This window comes from Colobus angolensis, unplaced genomic scaffold, assembly GCF_000951035.1.
Source record: "Colobus angolensis palliatus isolate OR3802 unplaced genomic scaffold, Cang.pa_1.0 Scaffold104, whole genome shotgun sequence".
NCBI lineage: Eukaryota > Metazoa > Chordata > Mammalia > Primates > Cercopithecidae > Colobus > Colobus angolensis.
The window spans coordinates 7,599,462-7,605,299 of record NW_012111364.1 but is presented as its reverse complement, the minus strand read 5'-3'; the positions used below and the strand labels follow the sequence as shown (position 1 = coordinate 7,605,299).

The 5,838-nt window shown below is 37.4% G+C and overlaps 1 pseudogene; it reads left to right on the top strand.

Annotated features, from left to right (window-relative positions):
- The window catches only part of LOC105512867, a 1,163-nt pseudogene extending 397 nt beyond the window's left edge, over positions 1-766 (top strand).
- Positions 767-5,838: the final 5,072 nt, after the last annotated feature.

Sequence of the window (5,838 nt, the reverse complement as noted above, 5' to 3'; positions counted from 1 at the left end):
AAAAACTGAGAACCTAGAGAGTGAGCTGTGCCAAAGACATTGGAAGCTGAGAACCCTCTCTTCTGGAGCTTACCAGCAACACTGGCAGTTTTGAAAGATCCACTGGCATCGTTGGAAGAAAGAGGAAGAAATCACGGGAGGAGAAGCTGACCTTGCTCAGAAGGCCCTTCTTGCCAGAGTCTTGTTTCCGGCATCATTTATGTTTGCACTTCTAGTTGGTTATGATGTGAAACTTGAGGAAAATGTGGTTTTTTTTGTTTTGTTTTCTTTGTGTTTTTAAAGTTTTTGTTTGTTTGTTTGTTTTCTTTCATCTGAAAGTGATTCATTGATTCTGGAGGTCTCTTTACCATTCTTTGAGTCCCAGAGCAGGTGTCCTCTCAGGTACAAGGAAAAAAGCATAGATAGGTTTTAGAACCAGAAAGATCTGGAGTTGAATCCCAGCTCAGTGGCTTTTCAAGGGTCTTGTCTTCAAACTCACCTTCCTCCTTTGTGAGAATAAAATAAGATGAAGTTGAAGCGCCTCACACAGAATATGGCACAAGGTAATGCCTGTAAGTGTCCTCTCTCAGGATGCCGCCCTGCCCTGCCCCTTCCTCTGCTCCCACAGTGTTTTGCACATCTCTGCTCCAGCGTGCACTGTGTTGGGTCTTAGTTATTTGTTTGTAAGCTTGTCCTGTTCCTGCTTGTAGCCCCTAAACCCTCAGAGTTGTCACACACTAAGCAGTCTGCCAAGGAGCTGCTCTTCCTGACCACTGTATCTCCATGACCAGGAGGTAGAAACCCTGGGCCTTGCCTTCCAGGAGTTAACGGTGTCCTTGGAGTGGTGCAATACATACTGTGTGAATCAAGGAAGAACGCCAGAGCAGCTGTGGTGGACACTGGCCTTTTCCGGTTTCTGTGCACCTGTAATCTGTCTCAGCCGGATCTTCCCTGCCTTGCCACCATGGTGGAAGAACGGAAGGCAAAGAGAGTAGGAAGGTGGGCTCAGGGAGAATTGGACAGAGTCAGCCAGAAGATACAGAGAGAAGCCTCACTAGGACTTGAGTATTCCCCAGAGGCACTCAGCCACAGGGATGATCTAGCATGTGTTTTTATCCTTGCAATTATGTGACTTAAAGTGACTCAGAGACGTCTATATGTGTGTACGTACTCCACTGACTAACAATGAAGTAAATATATGAATTTCTGGGAAAAAACTTATATACACACAAAAGTCTGCACACAGATAATTATAACATCTTTATTCATAATTGTGAAAACATAGAAGTAACTAAGATAAGATGTGCTCCCATAGATGAATGTTTTAAGTTAAAATAACTTAGGTACATCCACACAATGGAATTTTATTCAGCACTAAAAAGAGATGAGATACCAAGCTATGAAAAAAACATGGAGAAACCTTAAATGCGTATTATCATGTGAAATAATCCAATCATAAAAAGATTCATACTATATAAGTCCAATGATATGACACTCTGGAAAAGACATTACAATGATTGGTGTTGCTAGAACTTAGTGGGGAAGGAGGGATAAATGGTGAAGTACAGAAGATTTTCAGGGCAGTAAAGCTATTCTGTATATTACAATGGTGTATGTGTCATTATATATTTGTCTATACTTACAGAATGTAGAATACCAAAAGTGAATTCTAATGTAAATTAGACTCTGGTGATAATTTTGTGTCAATGTGGGCTCATCAAATGTAACAAGTGTGCCACTCTTGTAGGAGATATTAATAATAAGGTTATGTGTATCAGGACAGTGTTACATGGGAAATCTCTGTACTTCTGCTTAATTTTGCTGTGAACCTAAAAGTACTCTTAAAAAAAAAGTCTATTTTAAAAATTAAAGATATATCATGCTAACATAAAGAAAGCTTGAGTAACCATATTAATTTCAGACAGATCAGATTTCAAATTAAGGAAAGTTATTAGGGATATAGGGGATATTACATAAAGATCAAAGTGATGATTCTCCAAGAATACCTGACAACCCTTAATAGGTGTGAATGTGAAAACAGGTTCAAAATTCATGGGAAAACATAGAACTGCAAGAAGAAATAGATAAATCTGGAGTTTCACACCTCTTTGTCAATAATTGATAGATTTAACAGGCAAAAATTCAGTAAGGATATAGTGAAATGAACGACGCCATTAGTCAACTAGATCTATTTGACATTTATATAATACATCATTCCCAAACAGCAGAATACACATTTTCCTCAAACTTATGTGCAACATTCTCCAAGACAGATCATATTTCTGGGCCATAAAACACCCTTTAACACATTTAAAGAATAAAAATTATACAAAATATGTTCTCAGATCGCAATGAAATCAAATTAAAAATTAATAACTTGAAAATATCTGAAAAAATCCCAAATATTGGGAGATTAAACAACACACATTTAAATATCACATGGGTCAAAGAAGAATTCTTAAGAGAAATTAAAAATACTTTGAAATAAGTTAAAAGAAAAACACAAACAAAATTTGTGGAATACAGAAAAACAGTGCTTACTGGGAAATTTATAGAATTGAATACATATACTAAGAAACAATGATCTAAACTCAATAATCCAAGCTTTCTGCTTTAGGAAACTAGAAAAGGAAGAATCAATTACATTCAAACTAAGCAGAAAAAAATAAATAAAAATTGTGGCACGTATCAATGAAACTGAAAACAGAAAATTAATAGAGAAAAATCAAGAAAATAAGGCAGTAAAATTGCTAAACCTGTAGTCAGGCTGCATTAGTTTGCTGGGGTTTGTATAACAAAACAGCAAAGCCTGATGGCTTAAACTGTTTTTTAATATTTAGATATTTATTTTCTCATAGTTGTGGAGAATAGAGGTCCAGGATCAAAGAGTAGGCAATTTTAGCTCCTCCTGAAGCCTTTCTCCTCGACTTGCACATGGCTGCCTTCTTGATGTGTGCTCATATGAATTTTCCTTATTGTGTGCAGAACCCTGGTGTATCTTTATGTGTCCACATTTTCCCATCTTATAGGAACATCAATTAGATTAAATTAAGGTCTATCCTGATGGCCTCATTTTAACATAGTCACCTCTTCAGAGCTGTCTTTCCAATTGTAGTCACATGCTGAGTACCAGGAATTAGAACTTTAACATATGAATTTTGGGGGCACAATTCAGCCCATAATAAAACCTAACCAAAAAAAAAACATAGGGAAAACACACATTTGTAATATCAGAGATAAAATAGCTGCCATCACCACTGTTCTAATGAGTATTAAGAGAATTTTAAAGAAATAGAGGAACAACTCCACACCCTCAAATTTGTTAATACAGATTAAATGTACCAATTTCTTGAAAACACAAACTACCAAAAATAATACAAAGATAAATAATTTGAAAAGGGCTATATGTGTTAAAAAGAAGAATAATGGTTGCCAAAGGCTGAGAGAGGGTATTGGGGAGGCTGGGGAGAACTGGGGATGGTTAACAGGTACAAAAATATCATTAGAGTGAATAAGATCTAGCATTTGATAGCACCACTGAGTGATTACAGTCATCACTCATTTATTGTATATTTTAAAATAACTAAAAGAGAATAATTGGAATGCTTGTGACACAAAGAAATAATAAATGTTTGAGGTGATAGATACTGCATTTACCCTAATGTGCCTATTACCCATTATATTCCTATATAAAAAAAATTGAATCAGTGATAATAACCTTCAAAAACTAGAAATCACCAGGCTCAGATGGTTTCACTGGTGAATTCTGCTGAACATTAAAAAATTCTGATTGTGTAATCATTTTTTTTCAGAAAATTAGAAGCAGAAGGAACACTTCCTAACTAACTCTGTGAAGCCAGAATTATCCTAACATCAAAACCAGACAAAAACATTATAAGAAAGAAAATTTATAGAGGGATCTGTTACATGAACACAAATGAAAAATTTTCAACTAATTATTAGCAAATGATTCTGAAAATGTATACAAATAATTATATAGCACTACCAAGTATTATTTATTTCAGGTTTTTCAAGGATGGCTCAACATTAAAATAATAAGAGGTAAACAAACAACAATTACACAGAAAGGGCTAAAATAGAAAGGACAATTTTTCAATGGAAAATTGCTAAACAAGCAAGATAGTAAATTTTGATAGATTTGGCTAGTCTTTTTCTGTGACCTTAGGGGAAAAAAAAAAAAAGCTTATTTTAGTACATCCAGGTTTCTGTAAAAATATACCATAAACTTGGTGGCTTACAAACAATACATATTTATTTCTCATAGTTCCAGAAACTGGGAAATCCAAAGTTGAGGTACCACAGAATTTGTATCTGGTGAAGGCCTGCTTCCCAATCAAAGGCCATTTCTCACCGTAACCTCCAATAGAGGAAGGGTAATGGAGCTTTCCGGGGTCTTTTTTTTTATAAGGATATGTATTCCATTCATAAAGGCTGAAGACTTCATCATCCCTGAAAAGCCCTACCTCCTAATACTATCATCTTGAGAGTTAAGATTTCAATATATGCATTTTGGGGAGACACTGAAGGTCAGGTATCCTTAATTAAATTTAAGAATGTAACGTAAATGCATGATAGACTATAGGGGCTTCTAGAATCAAGTTAAGAAAAACAGTTTGAATGCAGTTTGAAAAGCACCAAGAACAGTAAGTTCACTCATAGTAACACTCATAGTGCTGTGTAATATGGGGAGCTGTATTTTAGGAAATATAAATAGGAAATTCATACAGAAGGTATCACTGAATTAAGAAATTTGGATATGATCTGTATTATTCCAGTGATATTTGTATCTTCCTGGTACATATTTTGTGGAAGAAATAAGCTTATTTTAAAAAACTGGCCTAGGATAGAAAATTATACAGATCTTGCCCAGTTCCTGTCCTACCCCAAAGACTGTTTACTTCCTTATTGTGAGCAAAGTAACTTTGCAGCAGAGCCTTATTTTTGTTTTTAATGAATGCCTATTATTATTAGCCAAATTCTAAATCATTGACACACATTTTACATTAAGGAAACTATTCTTTTCATTGGAAAGAATTTCATACAAAGGTCAAGAAATCTTACTTCAGACTTCCTGGCCAATATGGATGACTAGAAGCAGCTAGTGTATGCAGCTCTCGTGGCGAGAAGGAAGAGTGGTGACTAAACACTAGCTCTTCAACTGAACCATCCAGGTGGACACATTGGGATTCATCAAGGAAACAGCTTGACCCACAGAAAATAGAGACGAGCGAGACAGGACAACTGACCATCTGCGAGTGGCATGGAGCCAGGTTTCCCCCACCATGGAAAAAACAGTAAGTGAGAGTCCCCAAGGACCCACACTTCTGCAACCCTGGGCTCAGGAGATCCCTCATGACCCCTCACAACAGAGGCCTCCAGACCTACATGGAGAGCTATGTGGGCAGAGACATTGTTTCATCACAGGCAGAGTCCTTGGAGCCTTGGATCCCTAAGAGCTCCAGCACCAGCAGCTGTAGCTCCGGAAACAGGGGAGGCTAGGTTCACTTGCATGCCCCCAGAAAAGGGGTCAAATCCACAGAGCTGAGCAGTAATGGACTACAGGCCTTACCTACCCTGCATCTCACAGGATAAGGCCCACTTGCCTGAAACCCTAGCCAGGTCACCCCAGCTCTGCCTTGAGTAGAGGCCAGAACCACCTCTACACTTCCTTGGGACAGCAGAGGGAAAGCAAGCAGGCCACAATTTTGGCTGCTCCACAGCCCTTGCTCCTGTTGCCCTCACGCTCAGGAAGGTTTGTGGTAATTAGGAACTAATGTGGACTCCAAGCACAGTGTAGCTGCATTACAGAAAAGTGGCCAGACTCTTTTCCACATGAGT